Source organism: Dipodomys ordii, unplaced genomic scaffold (genome assembly GCF_000151885.1).
Source record: "Dipodomys ordii isolate 6190 unplaced genomic scaffold, Dord_2.0 Scaffold5, whole genome shotgun sequence".
NCBI lineage: Eukaryota > Metazoa > Chordata > Mammalia > Rodentia > Heteromyidae > Dipodomys > Dipodomys ordii.
The window spans coordinates 14,627,573-14,652,364 of record NW_012267221.1 but is presented as its reverse complement, the minus strand read 5'-3'; positions in this window follow the sequence as shown (position 1 = coordinate 14,652,364).

Below are 24,792 nucleotides of genomic sequence, written 5' to 3'. Positions count from 1 at the left end.
CTATATAAACTTCATTTTTTTTCTTTGGGAAATAAAAACTAAAAATTATATTCAAATTCTGTCTGAAAGGAAAATATATTGAAAATAAAAATATGCAGTTTTGATAGTCTAGTGTGACCTACAAGAAACTCAGAGGATCTATTTTAGGTTTCATACTCTCTTGGTTAAAATATTTTAAGAGTTAAAAATATAGAGTTGAGTTAGACACAGAGGTGGCATACTATCAAAAATAGAGCTCAAAAGGGCCTATACCCATTTTTCCAAGACACCTTGAAAGGAAATTTTACTTGGTAAACAGCTTTAATTTTTAACTTACAAGTTACAGGTATTCAGACTGATCTATTAATAATTTGTGAACCAGAGTTTCATAGTTAACTAGTTATTTTTAAGGTACCTGGTAGGGCTTTTCCCAAAATGGAATTAAAATCTGACAACCATGTGTTCTCAGTTCAGATACAGATATGGAAAGACATTCACAAGTATTTTAACTAGGTCTCTACACTGTTCTGCAAAGACTGAATCAATAAAAAACTAAAACTCCTGAAGTTGGTAAAGTAAATTGAAAAGCCAAAAGAAGTCATGTTGCAAAAAATACATTAATAAAATAAATTTGCTGATGCAAAAAATAATATTTACCTAAAAGCTTGCTTCCTCACCTTTAATTTTGCTTATCTTCTAAAGAAATTATGGTTTTCCAATGATGGCCTAGCAGCTTGTATTTTTTGTATTTGCTGAAGGCTAAACCAGTCTTAGAATGAACATGTCATTTCAAAATTTGTCATATTTCAAATCGGTTTAAGCTTCTCCTTGAAAGTGTGAGTACAGTCATAGCTTTCCACAATTGGATTAAAAATTGTCTTTTGCCAAAATTGGTTAAGGCGTCTTAACCTTCAGAAAGAAACATGAAGCACACTACATATTGGTATGTTTACCTAATTTTCTCAAACTTCAGCAACCAGTGACATCTTTGTAATTAGTGGGCCATCAAGATCTCTTTACAGGGCATCAGAAGGGTATCATGGCAAAATCTGTGAAGACCTTCCAAGGTGGAAATTAGAAAATTAATAGAGGTGACCAGGGGTTCAAGAAACTCTATTTCTGTTTTCTGTTTTGCTCTACTCCATCTCTTGCAGGGAAATCCCACACAGAGATGTTAATCAAAATTCCAGTGAAACTTGTCTCAAGTTTTTCATGAGCACTTACAAATGAAAAGTTGGACAAGTGGCATACAGTTTGTAAAGTAATAAAAGTTGGAATGGCTCCCTGGAGCAAAGGGTTAGAACTTTCCCTAACACAAACTTATTATTTGTATAAAACTATGAATTTATATCTCAGTTCTGTAGTTGTGGACATAATTATTTTTAAATTAATTTTATTGTCAAGATGATGTACAGAAGGGTTTCAGTTATATATGAAAAGTAGTGAGTACATTTCTTGTCGAACTTGTTGTTCCCTCCCTCATTTTTGCTTAATTTCCTTTACTTACTCCTCCCTGTCTAACAATACAATCTCACTACAGGCATACCGTATTAATTTTATTGTAATAGAAGTCACCTTGCACCCAGGAGTTTTGAGCGAAATTGGTCCTCTGCCATTCCAAATATAGCAAGGAGATCCCACTGTGTATAGACATTTGGTCAACAGAGAAGCTTATTAAAACAAGTTGTCACCCTCCTCCATGGAAATGACTAAGTACCCTTGAGCATCTTGGATTCCAGATTAAATTGAAGCACTTCCGAGTCAAGCACTATGGAAAGGTCTAGCTAAATCTACAATAGTAATCAGGTTGCAGTGAAGAGAGATCAAGTCTAAAACCAATTAGGTTCAATAAATTATCTAAAAATTGAGGCAGAAATAAAATACCCCTTTTAAAAATATTAACTGGCAGTAACTGCTTGGTCATGCTTCCTTGAGAGTGTATGTCAAATTAGCCTTCAATATAAAGAAATATATGATGTTATGCATATCAAATGATGTCACAATATTTTATAGAGTATAATACAAGGACTGTGTAATTGCTGTCTGATTTATTGAGTATAAACAGATTATTAAATGAATCCCTCAAGTAGAATTTTCAACTCCATTCCTAACTTCTAATATTTAAAACTTGTTTTAGTCAAATATTGAGTGGATGACATTTTAAAAATCAGAAGATACTATATGTACATGAGCTTTTAAAAATTCAATGTATTATTGTTTTTGAAAATGTGATGGACAGAGGGGTTATAGTTACATAGGTGAAGTTTAGAGTATATTCATTTTTTTCCATATGTTTTTAAAAAATCTTATTGTAAAGATGCTGAACAGAAAGGTTACAGTTACATGAGTAAGGTAATGAATCCATTTCTTGTCATACATTTCCTTTTTTACAATATCGCCCCTTCCCCTGCTCTCTCCCAGTTTCCGTCTCCCATCACCACCTGCAAGTTGTGTAGTTTATTTTCAACATAGTGTCTAGTGAATGGTATTGCTGCATTTGTTCACTCTTTGTCCTTCCATTTCTGCCCCCTCCACAAAGACAAACAAATGAACAAACAAGACAAAAATGGATGAAAAAATACCTCTTGTTTTTATTCCCTAGAGTTCATTGTGATAAATATTATTTTACATGATCAGAGGCACAGAGGTATTGCACCTTTTTATTCCTCCCCTAGAACTATACTCTTTTAGACTTACTGTGTGTGAGTGCTTTTGTGTATTTTAGATCTAGATTCCTCATTTAAGGGAAAATGTGCCATTTTTCCCCCTGAATCTGACTCACCTCACTTAATATGACTCATTATAGTGCCATCCATTTCCCTTCAATTTATATAATATTCTAATGAGTGTGTAATATTCCATTGTGAATAAGTCAGTTTCATAATTTTTGGTTCTGCAGGGCATCTTGGCCATTTACAGAACTTGACTATTGTGCAGCAATGAGCATGGATGTGCAGGTGTCTTTATGGTATCCTGGCTTGTGATGTTCTGGGTGGATGTCTAGGAGTGGTATGGCTAGGTCCTAGGGAAGGTTTATGTTTAGTATTTTGAGGAACCTCCAGACTGCTGTCCAGAGTTATTGTACTAGTTTATATTGCTGCCAACAGTGCAGTTGCTTAATAGTTCCAATAATTTTGGTGATTTAAAAACAATTGTTCAGGAAGTGGCGCAGTGGCTCAAGTGGTAGAGTGCTCACCTTGAGCTGAAGAGCTGAGGGACAGCACCCAGGCCCAGAGTTCAAGCCCCACGACCAACAAAAAAAAATTGCTCACTTTGTTAAAACAGGGTCTTATTATATAGCACACACTACCTTACAACTCATAATCTCCCATACCTCGCTGTCAAGAGTGCTGGTTTTACAGAAGTGCTCTAACATGCCTGTCTACAATGTTATTTTTAGTCTTTTATTTTAAAATTGAAGTAATTATAGTTATCTTACAGTGTTACTGTGAAAACAAATGAAGTAATACCTGTTATGTGTATGTAACTAGCTTGTGGACAATATGAATTCAATAAACAACACAAATATTATTACAATAGCATGTATAGAAAATGAAATGCCTCCATGGATAAAGAGTATTTAAGTTTTCTTTATCTATTTAGCTCATAAAGAATATAAAGATGAACGTGGAAGTTGATACTCAGATGACTGAATATATTTGAACAAAGTCTCCTAAAATATACATAAAATGTTCTGGGAGATTAGATTATACTTTTCTTTTTTATTACTTGTACAAAGGAGTTGCCATTGAACAAAGTAGTTTATGAACACAACCTGTTTTGATCCATGTCTCCCTTTCAATATCCCTTTTCAATACCCACCCTTAGCCTACGGCCCCCTTCCTCACTCTTCTAAATTTCGTAGGAAATAAAACACACTGGATTCTTTTTTCTTTCTTTTTGCTGGTGAGCCACAGCTCCACTTCCGGCTTTTTCTGCTTATGTGGTGCTGAGGAATTGAACTCAGGGCCTCATGCATGCAAGGCAAGCGCTCTACCACTGAGCTATCTTCCCAGCCCCCCCACACTGGATTCTTGACTGTATTCTTCCTCTTTTTTTTTTCTATTCATTTGTCTACTTTTTACCCTGACACTGCCCCTTTCAAGTACCGGCTTCCTGGGTGTTTAATTTTGCTGAACTTTGACTTCCTGTTCTAAGGAATTATACTATGAGTTCTCCCTTGAATCTATTGTATTTCAATTAATCCATTTGTGTACACTTGAATACTACTCAATCTTTTTGTGCTGAAAAAACATTTATTGATATAAATACTTGAAATACTTTCAACAGTTAACTATCTTCTCATTTGCATTGGCAAAGGAGGCATCCTAAATTGATGTTTTCTCTATTACAATTAGGAGATACTGTAATGTCATTGAACAGTTGCAGCCTTCCTTGGGTTGTGGCACAGTTGATGTTTATTTCTTTCTGTCCTTCAGAGTTGCCATAATTCTCCTACTGGTTAATGAGAAACAGGTGTACATGAGTCAAAACTCATTAAGATGAAAAGCAGCTGAGTCTCATATTTCTCTTTGTACCATGTAACAGATATAGTGCTCTCAAATTCAAATAGGTTTCAGTATGTACACTTGTTGCCTGATCATTGTTAATTGGAAATGAATCCTAGTGACAAAATTGTAATGGTATTGATTTTAGTCTATGTGCTATTCTTTTACAAAACACAGCAAAAATAAATGCTCTTTATACTGCATCACTCACAGATTTGCATTTGTTATGAGTAAATTCTTCCATAAAATAAAATACCTTCCTCTGTACAGCATCTTTACAATAAAATAAAATTTAAAAATAAAAATAAATAAAAATACTTTTTTATTATGATCTTAATACCCTACGATTCAGGAAAAATTACAAAATTGTTGAGATGAAAGATTTTAAGAATTTATTTAATATCCTATTTTATTTTACAGAAACATGTTCACTAAGGGTTTCTACTTATATAATCTATCTGTAAGATTACAACATGAGCATATATCCATTAAGCCAAAGAATATGTTTATGCAATCAATTTGCATATGTCATTAGTAACTAAAACAACTTGATAGGATCAATAATACCTATATTAGCAGTAATTAGATTTTAATTTAAGATTCCATATGAACAAAGAGATGCAATAGAAAATCAGTTATGTAGCTTCATTATAAATTTTATTACACATGAGGGAAAACATGGAGTATATGTTTCTTTGGGTCTGGCTTACTTCACTTACTGTGTTTTTTTTTTCAGCAAGTCTCTCGATTTTCTTATGAACGGAGCTAGGATAGTCCTAGAAGAGGTTCACAACAGCTCAATAGCTCTGTACATATGACTATATAATATGATGCTAAATGAGCTCCAAGATATGGAGTAATTCTGATCTGAATCTGAGACTACACTATTCCTTCCCTAAAATGAATATTCTTTAAGGAAATATCATATATTGGCTTCATTTTAATAATTATAAACCAATAAAGCTTTGAAATGATTTTTTAAGTTTTTGTAAAAACATGGAAGCAAATAAACTATAAATCAAATCCACAAATAAATCCTTGTAAATCAAATGGACTTTAATTCAACCAAGGCTTTAACTTACTGTCAACTTTTTTTCTCCCTCCCACCCTCCTCTACCATCTTTCCTTTTTGCTGGTACTGGTACCAAAACTCAGAATCTAGATGCTATCCCTTAGCTCCACTTCTAGCTTTTTGGTAGTTAATGGTATGTAAGAGTCTCATGGACTTTATTGCACAGAATTAGAATTAGCGCCACTAAAGCCCAGGTCTATCAATTTGATTAGATGTTTTAAATAATGGAATATGAAACTGTAGAATTTTACATGAAATCATAGAATATTAAAAATAGTAAATAAGATGTGATGTTTTGTGAATGTTATGAAGTTACATGACAACACCCAAGTCAATACTTTTTTATAACTTGGGAATTGCGCAAAAAGGAAAATATGTCTGCTGAGGCAAATGGAATTCAAGTACAATAAGAGACATTCATCATTATTGTAAGGTATGCTTGGAAAATCGACTTTTGAAGTTGGCTAACAAAATATTCATTTAAAATATCTGTATATAAGTTTTAATCATAAAAACATGTTGAATACATGATTAACACAATATAATATAATTATAATCAAAGTATTGAGCATTTCAAATTAATTCATTTTTAAATAAAATGGTCGCTATCATTATAAAAAATCACAAAAGTATTTTCTGCAGCTTGGTATAAGTCTTTAAGGCATTCTGTGTGGTATGGTATGTGTGTCTGTGTGTGTTTCTGTGTACCTGTCCTGAGGCTTAAACTCAGGCCCTGGGCATTATCCCTTAGCTTTTCTGCTCAAGGCTAGAGTTATACTATTTGAGCCACAGCTCCACTTGTGGCTTCCTTTTGTTAAGTAGTTAATGAGTTAAGACTCTCATGGACATTTTCCCAGGCTAGCTTTGATTCACAATCCTCAAACCTTAGCCTCATGAGTAGCTAGGATTACAGGGGTAAGTCATTAATGTATTTGTTTTCACGTCATAAATAGATAGATAGATAGATAGAGATGAATATTCTAGATACAAATTTACATAAAGAAATATACATATGCCTATATATACAATACAATGCATGCATACATATGTACACACATACATACATACATACATATACACACATACATACATACATACATTACATACATACACACACATGTATAGTGTGTTTGAATCCATTAATGGGTTGTACATTTTCCTGTGAAGGAAGAAAAATGCCTTTTTATTGTTTATACCTGATCTCTAGATATATAGTTACCTTTTCCCAATAGTCATAGCTTATGTTTTCCATCCAGGGCATAGTGAATTCAGGCATTATTCAATTGATGTCTTTAAGGTACAAATGTCAGGGAGGTTAGGAGGGTAGGGATAGTTGGGGAAATACAAAGGAAGGAGTAACAATGCTCAATTGCAAATGTACTCATTATCTTACTCATGTAAGTGTAATCCCTCTGTACAGAATCTTTAAAATAAAAATATTAAAACAATATTAAAATAAAAATAATTAAAAATATTAAACAAAATGGTTATATAGTCAGGAGAATTGGGTATCTTGCTAAATATTTTTTTCCAAAATAACCTCAGAGACAGTAATTGGACACTTAGTCTACTCAGAATGAATATTTATTAGTAATTTGCCTGTTTCTACTCTCAGCCACATTGTGATGGTTTATACCAGGGGACTCAGATTTGTAACAGGTATATTTGTTGGGCATATCTCTATGTAGTCATTTCTATCTTATTCTCCTCTTCCATGGAAACCTTGCTTCCTCTCAGCTCTCTAGACATAAGGAAGGATGGAGAATATACGTGCAAAAAAAATCTTAACTGATTCTGTTGATAAACTCTGCTTCTGTCCAAGGCCCCAATTAAGACCTTTACCAAAAAAAATTATCATTGTCTAATATTCTTACTACTTCATTCAGGAAAACTTGGCAATTTTTAGAGTGTAATAATTACAGTTGTTCTTACCATAATCTTTTTGATGAATTTGTGGAATTCACATTATTGAATATAATGGTGATAGTATATTATTTCACTTAAAACATTTAGTATATAAACCCCTCTTCTTTAGAAAAAATAAAGAAGGGTTTTAACAGCTTAAGAAAGTTTCTATTTTTGACTTTCTATTTTAGACAGTAACTTAAATACTTTATTCTGCATTTTTCTTCCTGTAAGGGTTTAATTACATGTAGTTTCCTTACCATTAAGTTTTCTGTATAATTATAGGGAACAGTTTTATGAAAGACACAAAATGTCAATTATTTGTTAGATTCAATACACAATATTTTATTTAATGAATTTATATCTATGATCATAAATAGTATTGGTCTCTTCTACTTCATTTCATTTCTATTCATTTCACATTTCACTTTTCATTTCTATTCATTTCACTTTAGCTGCATATTGTTATAAATATCTTTTATAAAAGAAACCTGCATCACTACTGAAGAATTAATAATTAAAGTATTCTGATTAATCAATTACTTATATGTGTGGATCCATGTGTATCCCTGTGTATTGCATGTGTATCCATGTGTATTTATGCACACATGTGTATATAAAGAAATATATAGCTGGGTGACAGAGACACCTGTAATCCTAGCTACTAGGATCCTAAGATCCTAAGGGTCATGGTTTGAAGCCAACCCCAGGCAGAAAAGATCAAGACTAATGGTAGAACACTAATCTTGAGCAACAAAGGAGCTCAGGGATAGGGCCCAGGGCCAGAAGTTATGCCCCAGGACCAACAAATATGTACATACATATGTATATGAATATGTGTGTTTATATACACATCCATCTATATATGCATAATGAAGGTATTAATATTATTCTTTTTTGGTGGGTTTTCAGGTACAAAATCTAATAGTGTTTGATTTCATGTCATTTTACTTTACTGAAAGGTATTTCTACCACTATTATTGTTTATATTATAGGTTAAGCAATCTTCCTACATATGTTTAATGATGATTTTCTTTTCCAAAAATGCCTTTCACATATAAATATTGTGTCTTTTTCAGATGGAAAGTGATAAATTATCTATTTTTAATAATTTGATAAAATAGGCCTAAAATATGACATGTTTGAGTCCTAAAGTCAGAATTTACTTTAGAATGGGTAAGATGGTAGACAAATCTAACCAAATCATTTCTTTTGCATAGTGTTATATAAAGTGGACACTAGAAATCTCATTTTTGACATCCTGGAAGAAACAAACTTTAAAATTATACTTTGTGGAATATTTTATTATAATCTTTAAAGAACTGTAGAAAAGAATTGCTATTTAACAAAGCACTTTATGCATAACAATGCATCTTGATCAATGTCACTTTTTTTAATATTTTCATCCATCCCTCACAATCCACTTCTTCCCCCACTTTTTGTAGTTTTGTAGGATATACATTGAATTTGTGACTTCAGCCTCCTTGCTTCTCCTTTTCATTGTCTACTTTTCTTCCCTTGACTCCCCAGATTTCTTTCAAGTACCCATTTCCTGATGCTGATTTAACTTTGTCTTTCTAAGGAATTACACTGTTTGAAAGCTACAAATGGATAGAGAGCTTAACAACTTAAGCCCTCAATGTACCAACAACCCAATTAATAAATGGGCTAGAGAACTACAGAAAGCCTTCTCAGAAGCAGTGAGAATGGCTAATAGACACATGAAAAGATGCTTAATATTTCTGGCCATAAAGGAAATGCAAAGAAAAGCAACATGCATTCCACCTCACTCCAGTTAGAATGGCCATTATCGAGAAAACATACCATAACATGTTGGCCAGAATGTGGACAAATGTGAAAAACCTATTACACTGTTGGTGGAAAGGAAACTTGTATGGCCACTCCATAATGCTGTAATATGGGGATTCCTCAAAAAACTAAACATAGAACTACCTTATGATACATCAGTTGCACTCCTGGGCATTTATCTATTAGAACACAAACCATGATATAGTGAAGCTGCCAGAATAACCATGTTCATTGCAGCACTATTCATCATAGTCAAGGTATAGAATCAGCCCATAATCCTTTCCATAGATAAATGAACAAAGAAACTGCATATATATGCAATGAATTTTACTAATTACTAAGAATGACATGGTATCAATTTGTAAAGAAATGAAAAATACCTGAAAAAAGAGATATATTCTTAGCATTGAAAAGAACAAAGCTTATCAAAGATTATAATATACAAAAATAATAGCATTTTTCATGCTATATGCTATATATATGTGGGGGGGTGTATAATTTTACACTTAAGAGTTCACAAAATTAAAAACTATCACTTGGAATTTATAAAGGAAATGTGCATATTTGTTAGTCATCAAACACTTGGAATATGCTAGATTATAGGTCTATATTACTAAGAAATCAAAGAAAATTAAATAACTAATAAATATGATTTCAAGTTCTATTTTTTCTACTGAACTTATCTATCTTTTCAGAATTTATAACTTTTACTTATCTAGAGAAATATGCCTGTGATCACACACATTCAAATATGATATGCATAATAATATAAAATAATATATTGGTATAAAATACACACACAATCAAATGTATTAAATTAAGGTCAAGGAATAGAAATCATTCAACTGCAGAGTGAACCACAGGTACAACACAAATTCCAAAATTTATCTCAGAAAATATAACCTAAAGTATGAACCAGAATTTACTTCTAGCATCTGAAAAATATACATAAATTCTCTGGTTGGATATATTTTGGTTTATAGACTTCATTTTTATTTATATGCAAAAGTAGCTAAGTTTAGTAATTCTGTGTTCTCTGATACCAGCTGTAAACCAACACTTCAAATAAAAATAAGCTCTCCACTGTATCCTGTTTAATATTAATTTTGAAGTTCAGTTTTTTCATTATCATATTCTTTAGTTGGTTTCATATTTTCAGTACTAAAGTCTGAATACCACCCCTTCTCCTATGGCTTTTACACTCTGAACTAACTCCAAGAATTCACACACAACTCTGGGTTATGGGTATGGGTCCCAAAACCTCTACTAAAATTAAACTTGCTTGCAGATTGTTGGGCTAAAGTCTTAAAAGCAAATTACGTGAATTTCAGACATAAAGTAGAATTCTTCCTCCGTGAATCTCTAGACAGAAACTCATACCTTAAATAAACATAGAATTTGTAGTTGTATCTGGGAAAGAAGAGACTAAGGAAAGACAAAAGTTGTAATGATTGGTTTCTGGTTGTATTTAGGGCTAGTTACTGCCTCTAATATAGAGGAGACAGAGGAAGAATATTTATGTGTCAAACTGACACAAAGTAGGTAATACTGTGGTTTCTCTAGAAAAATACATAAAACACTCAAGAGATCTGAATGCTGAAATTATAAATAGTTTTTATAACCTTCCCTTTTATTTCCTGCCACAAGTTTAAAATCTAATTCAATTGATCTAAATTGCCATTTCTGACTCTTTCATGACTTTAATTATGGCATTGAATATATCTTTTAAGAGTCGTAATCTGTTTGTCTCTATTTCCTTACCTATTTACCAATACCAGATCTTTCATTAGTTTATAATAATATATTTATGGCTATACTTGGTTGAATTTCTTGTTTGTGTATTCTCATATGATGCACCTATAATAGTTCTGCTGTTCAGAGGATATGATCCTCATAAATCTTGTTAGTATGCATTCATTTTAATCTTTTGCTATCTCTATAGTAATTTCATTTTAATTTTTTTCTAACAAAAATATTAAATCCAAGCCATGTGCTAGTGTCACCTGTAATCCTAGCTAGTCAGGAGGCTGATATCTGAGAACTGTGGTTGAAAGTCAGCCTGGGCAGGAAAATCTGTGATTAGCTACAAAAAAACAAATGAACAAACACACAAAACTGGAACAGAGCTGTGGCTCAAACATAGAGTGCTAGCCTTCGGCAAAAGACTCAGGGGCAGCACTCAGCAGTGTTCAAGCCCTAGGACCGGTGTATTATTTTTTTTAATTCACATGTATAAATCCATCCGAATTTGTGCAGAATTTAAATATGAGCAAAACACTATATTACTAAGAAATCAAAGAAAATCTAAGTATGGAAAGACATTCCATAGTCTTTGATGGGAAAGTCAATATAAAAAGTTCTTCCTGAGTATCTATTGATTCAAAGAAATACGAACCAAAATTTTATCAAGTTATTTTCTGGATATTGATAAGCTCCTTTTAAAGTCTATATGGAGATATGAAAGTCACTGAATAGACAACAAAATATTGAAGAAAAAGAAGCAAAGTCAGAGGATTTATTAAGAAGTTGCAGAAATGTTACTGGCAAAAGAGTTTTAAAAATAGACCAGTATAACAGAACACAGACACTAAAAGTAGTCCCATCTAAATTTAGTTAATTAATCTTTTACAAATAGGCAAAAATACTTTAATGGAGCTCACAAAATGGTGTTAAAGCAATTGTACATAAAAACACAAAATAGAATGTAGACAACATGCCTCCATTCTTCATGCAACCTACCCAAATTAGATTATAGGTATAAATATAAAGAAACAAAAGTATAAAACAGTTAGAAAATAATAAAGAAGAAATCCTAGATGGCTTTGGACTTGGTAATTGTTTTTAAGATGTAAAACCAAAGGTATCATCCATGGAGAAAAATTCAACAAGCTGAATTTTATTAGAATTAGTTTCTTTTCCTGCAAAGTCTACTAAAAAGAGAATGAAAAGACAAGCTACAGTTGGGAAATGATATTACCAGATGAAATATTTTCTAAAGGAAATCTATCCAAAATACACAAAGAAAAACCCATTACAAACGGAACCCAATATTTTAAGAGTCAATTGACCAAAAAGTCATACAGATGGAAAATGAGCATACACATATGAAAAGAGGCTCTCCAGTACAAGTCATATAGCAACATACAAATAAAAATACACTGAGAAAACAATATGCATCTGTTAGAATAGCCAAAAATTAGCACAGATCACATCAAATGCTGCAGACAAAACAAATGTGGAGCAACAAAAACTATCATTTTCTGCTAGTGAGAATAAAAGAGCCAGTTTGGGGGACAAATAGGCTTGCAGAAAACCTACTCTTCGGATTAATCCAGCAACTGTGCTCCATGTTATTTACCTAAAAATATTAATCAGGTATGTCTACATAAATTGTTGTGTATGGATTTTTATAACACCTGCAATGTATTTTTATTCACAATTTATAATCAAAGACGATCATAAGACCAGAATTTGCCTGGTGGAAGATAGTTAGGGAGCAGAGTACTTTTAGGGAAGGGAATCTTCTCTTTTTTATATAATAATGTTAGATGCACATTACATACATTTGTCATAAGCCCAAATTATATATTGGAAGATAAACTATGGGCTCTGGTTGGTAACTATGTGTCAGTATTTGTTCATCAATTAACAGATATGCCACTTCAGAAAATCGCTAGTGAGGAAGACTATAGGTATGTGGGGGTGTAAGGAAACTGTCTATAACTACTACTGTCTTTTAACGTAAATCTAATGTTGCTTGAAAATAAGTCTTTTGGAAAAACATAAATGACAGGGACATTTGCTTAACATGCTTGAGACTCTGGGTTCCATCCCAGCGCTGAAAAAAAGAACTAACTGTGGGCACTGTCCCTCAGCTCTTCAGCTCAAGGCTAGCGCTCTACCACTTGAGCCACAGCGCCACTTCTGGCTTATTTTTTTTCTGCTTATGTGGTGCTGAGGAAGCGAACCCACGGCCTCATGCATGCAAGGCAAGCGCTCTACCACTGAGTTACCTTCCCAGACCATCAATATATGTCTTAATAAACTAAATAAGTTATTTTTGAGGTAGTCAATATGGGGCATCTTTATTTCTACCATGCTGCAGTTTTAAACAAAGTCTTTCAATAAAAGTGTAGAAGTACATAGTAGACTCGTTTTAGTTCTTGTGACATTATGTAAGGAAGTATAGCATGAACCACATCCATCTTAAGTGAAAAAAGAGAGGCTTAGCAAATTTGCACAATTTTAACAAAGACCAGTTAATTAATGCTATATTCAAAAATAATATGCAGTTTACTCTGAACATTTGTTGGCCAAACTTCTGTTTCTCAACTACAACAATATCACACCACATGAATAGAAAATTAATCATAAATTCAGATTGTAGAGGATTTAAATCTTAAAATAACCCAAGTGGAATTCTACTTAAGTAGCATCTGCTCCCACCCACCTCCTCTTCTGGTTTTCTTCCCATCCTGCAAGAAAATGATGGCTGAGGACATCCAGCCACATTCTTATGAGTTCTAACTCCAAACTCAGTGATTAAATTAAACTTTTGATGAGAAATACATTGGCTGTAAAGAATTCACTGTAGATCCTGTAGTAAAAACTCTTAAAATAAAAATAGATCTCATTCTAACTTTTATGAAACAGAATAAGTTTTAACTGAGCAAGCCTTTGTCTGTTTTTATTATAGTCACAAATATGGTTTGTTTGCCAAATATATGATCAGCTTATATTTATTTTCCACTGCAGGATTTCCTTGTACTTGCATTTTGCAAAGGATGCTTCAAATTCATTCATGTTTAGCACTACATCATCTGCAAAGTAATGACTACAATAAACTTAGCTTATAATAAACTATATTAGCATATAGTTTATGTTTAAAGTATATTTATTACAATTTTTCATGAGTCATTCAGGTCTGTAGGAAAGATGTACAAATGTGTGAGCATTGACAAGCTATTATTAATCAAATTTGGCCTGCATGTGCAGCCCTTTGTTCTTATCTGTCCCTGATATAGTTGCCTCTGTTTCCAAGAAAATCGGTTTAAAATATTCATGAGTGAGTTCCTTGAGTCCCATGGTATCAGAAAAGCTGTTGAATTTCTTCATGGGCAAAAGTTTACTCAACTCATTTAAGGTTTATGCTTCAGAAGCATATATAAACATCCTTAGTCCTGGAGCTTCCTCAAGAAGCTTTTACGTAATCTAGCTAATGTTGCTTCCCAGTGGTCATCATTCTCCTGGACAGGAGGGTAGACTAGGTGTACAGACCTTATCCAAACCCAGAAATTGGCCTATAGAAATATTTTTAGTTATGTTTCTATGCATTCTTTGTTTCTTCTACTCTTCTCATTGTTTTTTTTCTTAGAATTATAAGAGAGAGAGCACATGTGTGAGAGAGAGCGAAAGGGAGAGAGAGAGAGAGAGGTACATAGATGAGAATTCCTTCCAAATAGTACTTAACATGATAGACATTTAAACATATTTAGACAACTATGAAATGATGACTACTAATCCAGTATCCACTTTGTCCTCATGTTCCATCACATTTGAACAAAGGAGACATCAGTGATTCATCTGCTAGTTTAAAAAAACATATCATCATGAATATGGAATAAATTATGGAATAAATAAAGGAAACAATTATCATGAATGGAAATATGTTCAGAAGTCTTTACATGTTTATCCTTTATACTATATAATATTTTTCTTGTATCATAACCCAGTTCATGACATAGGTTAATACATTTTCTAAAAAAGTGAAAAAGCAGTACTGTTTCAGGAAACTTCTCTCAGTTTGGACTTTAGATTCTAAAAATGGAAAACTTTCTCTAGTTATTTTTGGTGTTAGTGACCACAGTCAGATGGGAATGGCCTAAAAAAAAAGAAAGAAAGAAAAACTACTCTCTTTCTGCCATTTGTGCCATAAGCTGTATATGAAAAAAGATAGATATGCACTAAAAGTGAGTTGATTTCTTGTCCCAGACAAAGCTAATATTTACTCAGCAGACACATATGGTGAAAAGCATGCTAAATACTGTATCCTTATGCATTTTATAACAGAATAATTTAACAAGGTTATTTTAGCTCTCCAAATTAGTTATTATTGTGACATTTTATATGGATCCCTGCTCAACCCAAATGAGTTTGCTTTTTTAGCATGGAAACTTCACCATGTTTTGTGTTTAAGTAATAAAATAACTAACAATATTTATAAACAAGACATTTAACAATTCAATTAACCAAATTAATGTACTTCAGTAAAATGAAAATAATCATAGTTAAATGAGAATACCGAGAGAAAATTTGCCATAGTATATTGAGTGTTGATGATTTTAAGAGTCTTAAAAATCACTTTCAGTGGAACTTTTTTTAGTATTTCCCTGGTCAGTAATGAATGTAATCTTTTATTATTATTACCAAGAGGCTATGTTAATGCACAATATGATTATTATTTTTCTCTTGACAAGTGCACCAGTAGCAGATATCTTCAATACAGGCCAAATTTAATAAATTGGTAATTATTTCTGATTCCTTTAGGTGCAATTTGAATTCAGCCTCGCTTTCAATTCATTTTTAAGACATTTTACTTACCAGAAAACCTGCATTTAATTCTATCCTTTCAATATTTAAATGGTGTACTTCCTTACCATCTAAAATTGCTTAAAAAAATTCCGAGAGTAATTGTCTAATCATAGACTGTAACAACATTCACCTGATTCAGAATCTGCCTATACAAATGCTACAAAATGCTGCAAATGCTATTAGCCATGACCATGATAAAGTATGATGACAATTGATCCTTATTTAGACATTAGAAAAATATCTTGAATGTTCTATTAATTGTATATAGAAATATAATAACCAAATTTTACAGAAGCTATCTTGATGAAAATAGTGTTTATGTGTGGGGGGAATGAGTGAGCAAGAGCACCTGATACAAAAATAATTGAAACAGAAGTAGGTTAAAAAACAGAAAAAGATATATTTTCAGAAGCAATTACAAGACTGATTGCCACAATACTAAGCATAGGTTGAGGAATTGCTAATTCTAAACATCAGCACTGAATGGGCTTGAAAGTTAAGATCAAGAATTAAAAACCTTGGAAACATTTTCTGGAGGAAAAAACCTGACAAATAGGTAAGGGAAGGCAGGAAACAAATGAAGGGTGGGAGGAATGAAGTCAAGAATTAATTATATATGACAACATTTTTAAAAGTAAGGGAAGTGCTTATGGTTCTTTTCTTTCTTTTTTTCCTTTGGATTATTCCCTTCTGTCATTGTTTTTTAAATTTTATTTCTGTACATTTTGCCATGTACATAAGTTTATCTGATTTGGAGAGGAAAAGGGAAAGCACAGAAATGGTGGGACAAAGAGTGAATCAATTCTAGCAGCACTAGACACTATGTTGGAAATGAACTATACAACTTGGGGGACAAGGGAGTTGGGAGAGGAAAACCTGGGGGAGAATGGGGAGCAGGTGACATTTTTCAAAAAGAAATGTACTCATTACCTGAATCATGTAACTGTAACCCCTCTGTACATCACTTTCACAATAAAAGTTCGTTTTTCTATAAAAAAGAAAGAAGTAAGGGAAGGTGTGGATCGAAGGGGAAAGAGAATGGTGAAAAAGTGACACTGATCAAAGTGCATGGTTTTCATATACTGCTTTGTAAATTGTCACCTCCTTTGTACAACTACTTAAAGATAATAAAAATTAAAGAAGGAAAGAAGAGGAAAATTAAAAATTAGGGATCAGAGTTGGAGAAGTAGTTTGATTGTAGAGAACTTGTTTAGCATATGTAAAATCCTAGGTTTCAATTTTAGCAACAACAAAAAAGTTCAATAGCAATAAAGGTTAAGGGTCTCACAAAAGGAAAGACAAACATGTCAAAAAAATCCCTCCTCTCTTCTTGGTACCATCTCTTGATGATGTCCAATATAATCAACTTTCAAACATCTTATATCTATGCAGTAAAAGTGGTCAGTACTCTTGAGATAGAAGATTGTCAAGAAAAACATTTAGAGAACTCAAGCCATTCAACTCGAGGGTACTGCAAAAAGCAAACACAATGAAAATTAATGTAACTCTTTGGAAATATTTAACTCCCAAAGTAAGGAAACACAATGCTATAGCAAGTATTTTCAACAAGTAGTCTTCAATCAAATTGTTCTACATTTTGAAAAGGTCTAATTTGTATCTGGGAAAATGATTGAAAATAAATCACTGAGAAATGCTCTAATAAAACTGATATACTTTAATGGAAAAAATTATCAGTTCATGTAAATTGAAAAATCAAATTAGAGATAATAGGAAGAATATTAGTTTTGTTGCGCCACTTTCTCAAAAGCAATGCATGAAAACATCAATAGTAGGGCATTTTTTCCAAAATAATTAAAAATGAAAAATAACCAAGGATTTAATATTCAGCAAAAGTATTTTTCAGTATCCAACATATAGAAAAACACTGTCATCTGTTCAATGGCAAGTAAATATCCTAGATAAGTCATTAGGAATCTGAAACAATTAGTAAAAGCACCTAAAACACACTAACAAAACCCACATCGATGGATTTCTGAAGATTATTTAACATAGTTAACTACAAATTATAAATCAATCACTAAAACATATTTGGAAAAATGACAGAGAATAGTATATATGACCTGACAACATAAGTAAACAAAATGAAAAGAAGAATCTAGGAGTTAGGGGCTCATCCTTTTAATCCTACTTAATCAGACGACTGAGATCTGGACAATCACAATACAAAGCCATCCCTGAATAGAAAATTCTACAGGACCCTTTTCCTAAAATAACTACTAAAATTCAGGGCTGAAGGCATAACTCAAATGGTGGAGCTCTAGGCTAACAGGAAAGGCAAGCAAACAAGCTGAATAAATTGAACAAGCATGAGTCTGTGAGTTCCCATCACAGTTTGGCTAATAGTAGTAGTAGCTAATGGTAGTAGTAGTAGTAGTACTAAAAAAAAAAAACTGCAGCAACAACAACAGTAATAAAAAAATAAAGAGGAGGTAAGTGAATTTGAAAATGTTAATTGCATATCTACCAATACATACCCTTTAAAACTGACAAATTAGATTTTAAAAAAAGAAATTAAAAACATTAAAACGGGTATGAATAAAAGTTTAATTATTAGAACAAACAGAAAAAAATCCCCAAACTTCCATGAAATAAAGATTTATTATATTTATCAGTTTGAAGAGATCATATATGAAACCCATATCAGTTATCTCATAAAGTATGTCAAGACTGAAATAAAAACTACTGAAAGCATTACCAATTGCAGTCAATATTATTTGTCATCATTTTAAAAGTACTAGCTAGAGTTTTCAAAGGACAAGAACAAAAATGAGTTTCACAAAATAGAGAGGAACAACAAGACCCTATTTTTGTTTACACATACAATGATTATCAGAAATGATATAATGATTAACAGAAACTGTCAAGATATTTAGTTTTAAAAACTTATTGGAGGCAGTAAGTGTGGTAGGCAGCAGCACACAAGGCAATCTGTAAGCCTTTCATTTCCTTTCCTGTGAACAATAAGTTTCAAGTACTAAAACTTACAGTTAAAATTGTATTAAACATGTTTAAAAAGAAAATAATAGCAAAGTAGTATCAAACAAATTATGCCAAAATGTATAAAGTTCATACAGAAAAAAGCTAGAAGTATCAGATGATCAAATGACACATCCATGAATTAGAAGACCTGATACATTAACTATGTCAAATCTGCACAAAATAATTTGTAAATCCAATGCAATCCCTATATTAATTTTAGCAAGTTTTTTTATCACATTGATACAATTGATTATAATTTTTATGGAAAATTGAAATATATGTATTCCTTTTGTTTTTAACTTTATTGTAAAGATGCTGTACAGAGGGGTTACAGTTACATGAGTAAGACAATGAGTATATTTCTATTCAGCATAAGATTGTAAAGTCTTTGTGGTGCTGAGGATTGCATGTAAGAATCTAGCAAATGCTAAGCAAGCAATCTACTTCTAAACACGTATATATACATATATGTATACATATATATTATGTGTATATATATTATGTATTGTATATTATATATGTATACATAAATATATGTATATTATGATAGACACTATATATTATGATATATGATATACAATATGCATATATTACGTAAATACATATACATATATATGTATATTATATAATAATATATAAAATATATAATTTATAATAATATGCATTATATATTAACATTACATTATAATATAATATAATATACTATTATATAAGATATAATATTTACATATAAATTCATGTATACATATAAGTATATATATAAATATATGTATATATATAGATAAATGGATGTGGATATTTATCTTTATATATATATATATATCCTGTTCTAATATTGTAAATTTGTTCATCATTCACCTGCTTCCTTTGAAAGAAAGAATATTTTAATTCTTAATTCCAGCTGTGTGTATTGGTAATTCTATGCTATCACTATAGCTGCAAATTTGACTTTTTTAAGCATAAAATTTACCATAGAAATGAAGCTCAACTATATCACCATGGAATGTTCTAAGGAGATTTGCAGGCAATTGCTTATTTGAGTAACTAAGGAATTCCATTTTAAACTATTTACTATTGTATACTCTGAAGGATTCTACATGCCTGATGGCAGTTATACCAAGTATGTACCATTTGGCTCACTTTTTTGCTCAGGTACCTGATATGCATGCTGAATAGAAATCACCATTCTCTTCTTGCTAAATATAAGAGACTTATCAATATTGATTCTTTCTCTCAGACTTCTGTCCCTGATGAAATCCTTGTGACAGCTGATCAATGGCTTGTTGTATTTGAAAACTCTATGTGATCCCCAAGGAAGGCATAGCATTATGTGTTATTTTTATGTCACAGAAAATATCTGAAAAGTCCATCCTTGCTCATTTGACTTCTTGTCTGAGAGTGGGTCCATTTACAGAATAGCAACAAGAGATCTGGAAAAAAAGAAAAGAATAGATTAGCTATTTCATAATTTTTGGCAAAGTCTTATTTGATCTTACAGAAAAAAGTTAGAAATTTAAACACAATGAGATTAAATAATTAGAGGGAAAATGCTGTTCAACAGTCACAAACAATTTGGCAACTTAGTTTGGCAATAGACTCTGAGACTTTAGATGACTGAAATACTTGTTACCTAGGTGCACAAGATTTGATTAAATTAAACCTTAAAATGATGCTTATCCATATCCTTTAGTAGCACTCTATTCTCTAAGGCTATTTTAACTTCTTATTAGTGTATATTTATTAATATACACTATTAATATAAAAATGGGTTTATTACAGAATTTCATCAGTTTTTTCTTTTTTAAATTTTATTTTATTTTGTTGTGAAGGTGCTGTACAGAGGGGTTACAGTTACTTAAATAATGTAATAAGTACATTTATTGTAGGACAATGTTACCCACTCCTTCCTTTTTCACCTAGTATCCCCACACACACTCCCCTCCACAACCCTGCTCAAGTTGTAACATTCATTTCCAACCTTGTGAGTTGATTTCATCTTCTTTCCACTGTAGGTGGGTAGGCTCCATCCCAAATTTACTATATGGAGATCTATGGGAAATTGGTCATTTTTATTTTTATTATTTTATTAGATTATTTTGATAGTCCAATATTAGATATCAATATCTTAGCATACAATAGACTCTAATAAGGAGTAATAAAACCATTTACTATTGATTGTTCAATAAATGTCAAATATGTATCAGGTATATAAATTTGCTGCAACAAAATGCTATGCTGTAATTTTCTTGGCATTTCATTTCATGTTGTTATATTACAATGTTGATGTGAAAAAGTGCTTGACTAACATTTGTGTATGACCGTGTGTGTGTGTGTGTGTGTGTGAGACAGAGAGAGAAAGAGGCCATGTATGTGTATATGTGTGTGTTCACCAACAGTGTATCTGAGGATTATATTATATATTTTCTATGATTTTCATCACTACAGATTGAGTTGATTATAGTTTCTATATTCATATAAAGTATAAAATAGACTTAATTTTTAAAATTAATTTTATTTATTATTTTTATATTGAGGAATCAAACTCAGGGCCTTATGCATGCTAGGCAAGCACTCTACCACTCAGCCACATTCCCAGCCTGACTTAAAAATTTTGAACCTTGAAGAACTACCCACCATCTTACAAATTATCTTCAGTATATCAATTAGAATTAACACACTCAATGATTTCATAATTTTATTCTCAAAGAGACTTTCCACTTTGATATATGATCCAAATGAGTATAAGTCAGCCATATAATGTAAGGCTGTTAATCTATAACAAATGAACAAAATGTGCACATAAAGTCTTCATTACTCTCACTCAACCTTATAAAACAGGCTGTAAAATATATCTGATCTTGAGCCATTCAGCTAAAAAAAAAATAGAAAAATCTTCAGACCAATTTTCAAGGAGGCTGCAAAGAAGGGGAAAAATGAGGAAGATGTAAAAAGAAAAATGATTGATGGATAAAGTTTGTCACAGGTGTCTAAAATGAATCTTTATTGGGAATGAAATGAAGAAACTGAAAATGCTTCAGGAATATTGGTCCTAACTTGTACTTGTAGCTTCTCTGAACATGTTACTGTTGAAAGAAATCCACTGTGGGAGTAATCTTCAAAACAGGCCAAAATGAACACACGACGTCCCCTTTCTGTTCTTCAGGATCTCAGGGGAGCCAGATTCTGATGGCCTTAGTAAGTTTTTGCTTATGATCTATCTACCACTTAGAGCTCAAAATCTGGGGCCAGACTGCTTGCAGTGATAATTCCTATAGCAGCCCATGCCAAATTGAATAGCATGTGACAACTTCCTGCCTTGGTATCAGAAAGTCTGGAACCATAAATTCTGCCCTTAAAGTAAGGTGTAATCAGCTCCAACACAAACCACCACCATAGAGACAAAAGTATGGTATTAAAGTATGTATTCAACATCCTAGGAACCCGTACACCAGAATCTTATGGCCCTTGGTTCTATAGGTACAGGAAACAACCCAGAAGTCTGCAGGATAATGTATGCCCTTTTATGTTAATAAAAGAGCAAAAATTTTATTGTAATGTGATTGACTTATAGGAAAATCTTTCTGTTAATTGCATGAAAAAAAACAAGATACTTCCATCAGTATATACAAATGACTTTAAAATGTTCTGCTTCTGAAACCCTGAAAACATTACAGGAAGGAATAGGAAAAACTCTAGGGTTTCTTGGCACAGGCCAAAATTTTCTTAATAAAGACACAGAAGCACAACAAATCCAAGAAAGATTGAACAAATGGTATTGAATTAAACTGCAGAGCTTCTGCATGGCAAAGGACATAGCTAGCAAGATCAATAGCAAGCTTACAGATTGGGAGAAGATTTTCATTAGCCATACAACAGACAAGAGCCTCAAATCTAAAATATACTTAGAACTCAAAAAATTAAATCCCCCAACAACAAATCCTCAAAAAAACAATCACCCGATTAATAAGTGGGCTAAAGACTTATAGAGAAACTTCTCTGAAGAGGAAATCAGAATGGCCAATAGACACATGAAGAAATGCTCAGCTTTTCTTGCCATAAAAGAAATGCATTCAGGGATCATTTCTACAGTTTGTTACTAGAGAAATCTCACTGATCGTGTAGAGTACCGGACATTGCCCCATTTGTTAGGAGATGGAAGGACTTGGAAAAAATTATATTAAGTGAAGTAAGCCAAGCCCAAAGAAGCATAGGTCCTATGGTTTCCCTTATTTGCAATATCTAGTATATGTCTGAGTCAAGCAGAAAAGGTCAGATAAGTTGATGTTAGGGAAATGAACCCTAAGTTATGTATTCAAATGTTTTTTTTTTCTTTCATGCAACTGTTTCTAACATATTTATAAGATGATTTCTATGTTGCTTTGTAAGTCCCTCCTCTGCTTTCACTGTATTTGATGTTGGTATAATTTGTGGAGGGGAAGGGCAAAAACAAATCGTTTAACTAGGGATACCTAGGTGGACCCATTGCAACAATGAGATATACAAGTCATTATGTCAAAAAACGAACTTTACAACTTTGTGGGGTAGCGATCGGGTGGGGGGAAGCGGGGGGAGTATGGGAAGGGATGGGAAGGGGAAACAAAGAGGAAGCAACAATGCTTGATAAGAAATGTACTCGTTATCTTGCCTATGTAATCGTAACTCCTCTGTACTGTATTCCCACAACAAAAGAAAAAAAGAAAGAAAAAGAAATGAAAATCAAAACAACATTGAGATCCACCTCAACCCAGTTAGAATGGCTATAATCAAGAACTCTAATCACAACAGATGCTGGAGGGGATGTGGCCAAAAGGGAATACTACTGCCCTGCTGTTGGAAGTGTAAATTTGTTCAACCACTTTGGAAAGTAGTATGGAGGTTCCTTAAAAGACTCCACATAGAGCTCCCCTATGACCCAGCAATCCCACTTTTGGGCATTTACCCAAATGTTTACAAACAAGTCCATACTAAAGCTAGCAGCACAACTATGTTTATCATTCACCATAGCTAAGATATGGAACCAACCCAGATGCCTCTCAATAGATGACTGGATCAAAAAAATGTGATATATATATACACACACACATACATACATGCACACCACACACACACACGTGCGCGCGCGCGCGTAAAAATTCTATGCTTCCATCAGAAAAAATGGTACTGCCCTATTTGTAAGGAAATGGAAAGACTTGGAAAAAGTCATATTAAGTGAAATAAGCCAGATCGAAAGAAACACAGGTCCTGTGGTTTTCCTTATTTGCAATAATTAGTATACGTCTAGGATAATCTTATCAGACGAGCAGAATAGCTCAATAGCTATATGTATATGACCATACAATGAACTCCAAGACATGGACACAAGAGGATTTTCTTTGTTGTTGTTGTTTTTAATGTACTATGTGATTTCTTATTTCTTTTTATGTTCTTACCCCTATGGTATATCTGCTGTTGTCACTGTGTTTGCTTTTGGTACCCTGTCACTGTATATTTGTGTGTCTGAATTAGGGAAGGGAAGAGGAACAACAGAATGGTGAGACAAAGGACAAGGGAAACCATTGTAACAGCAATATACATAAGACAATATGTTGGAGATGATCTGTACAACTTGGTGGGGCGGGTTGGAGGGGAGGGCAAGAAGAAGAAGAAGTGAAGGGTAAAAAGTTGGACAAGAAATGTACTTATGACATTACTTACATAACTGTAACCCCGCTGTACATCACCTTGACAATAAAAGCAAAGAAAAAAATGTTCTGCTTCTGTGGAATTCATCAAATGGTGCAGGATTTGTACTTCATTTTTACTCTATACAAGGTAGAGCCTTAGGATGTGGTGGGCTGGAAGTTGCTCTGGATTCTTACTCTATCATTAGATACCTGACGTTTTTTGAGGGGAAGATACTTCAGTGTTTCACAAGTCAATTTTCTTTTT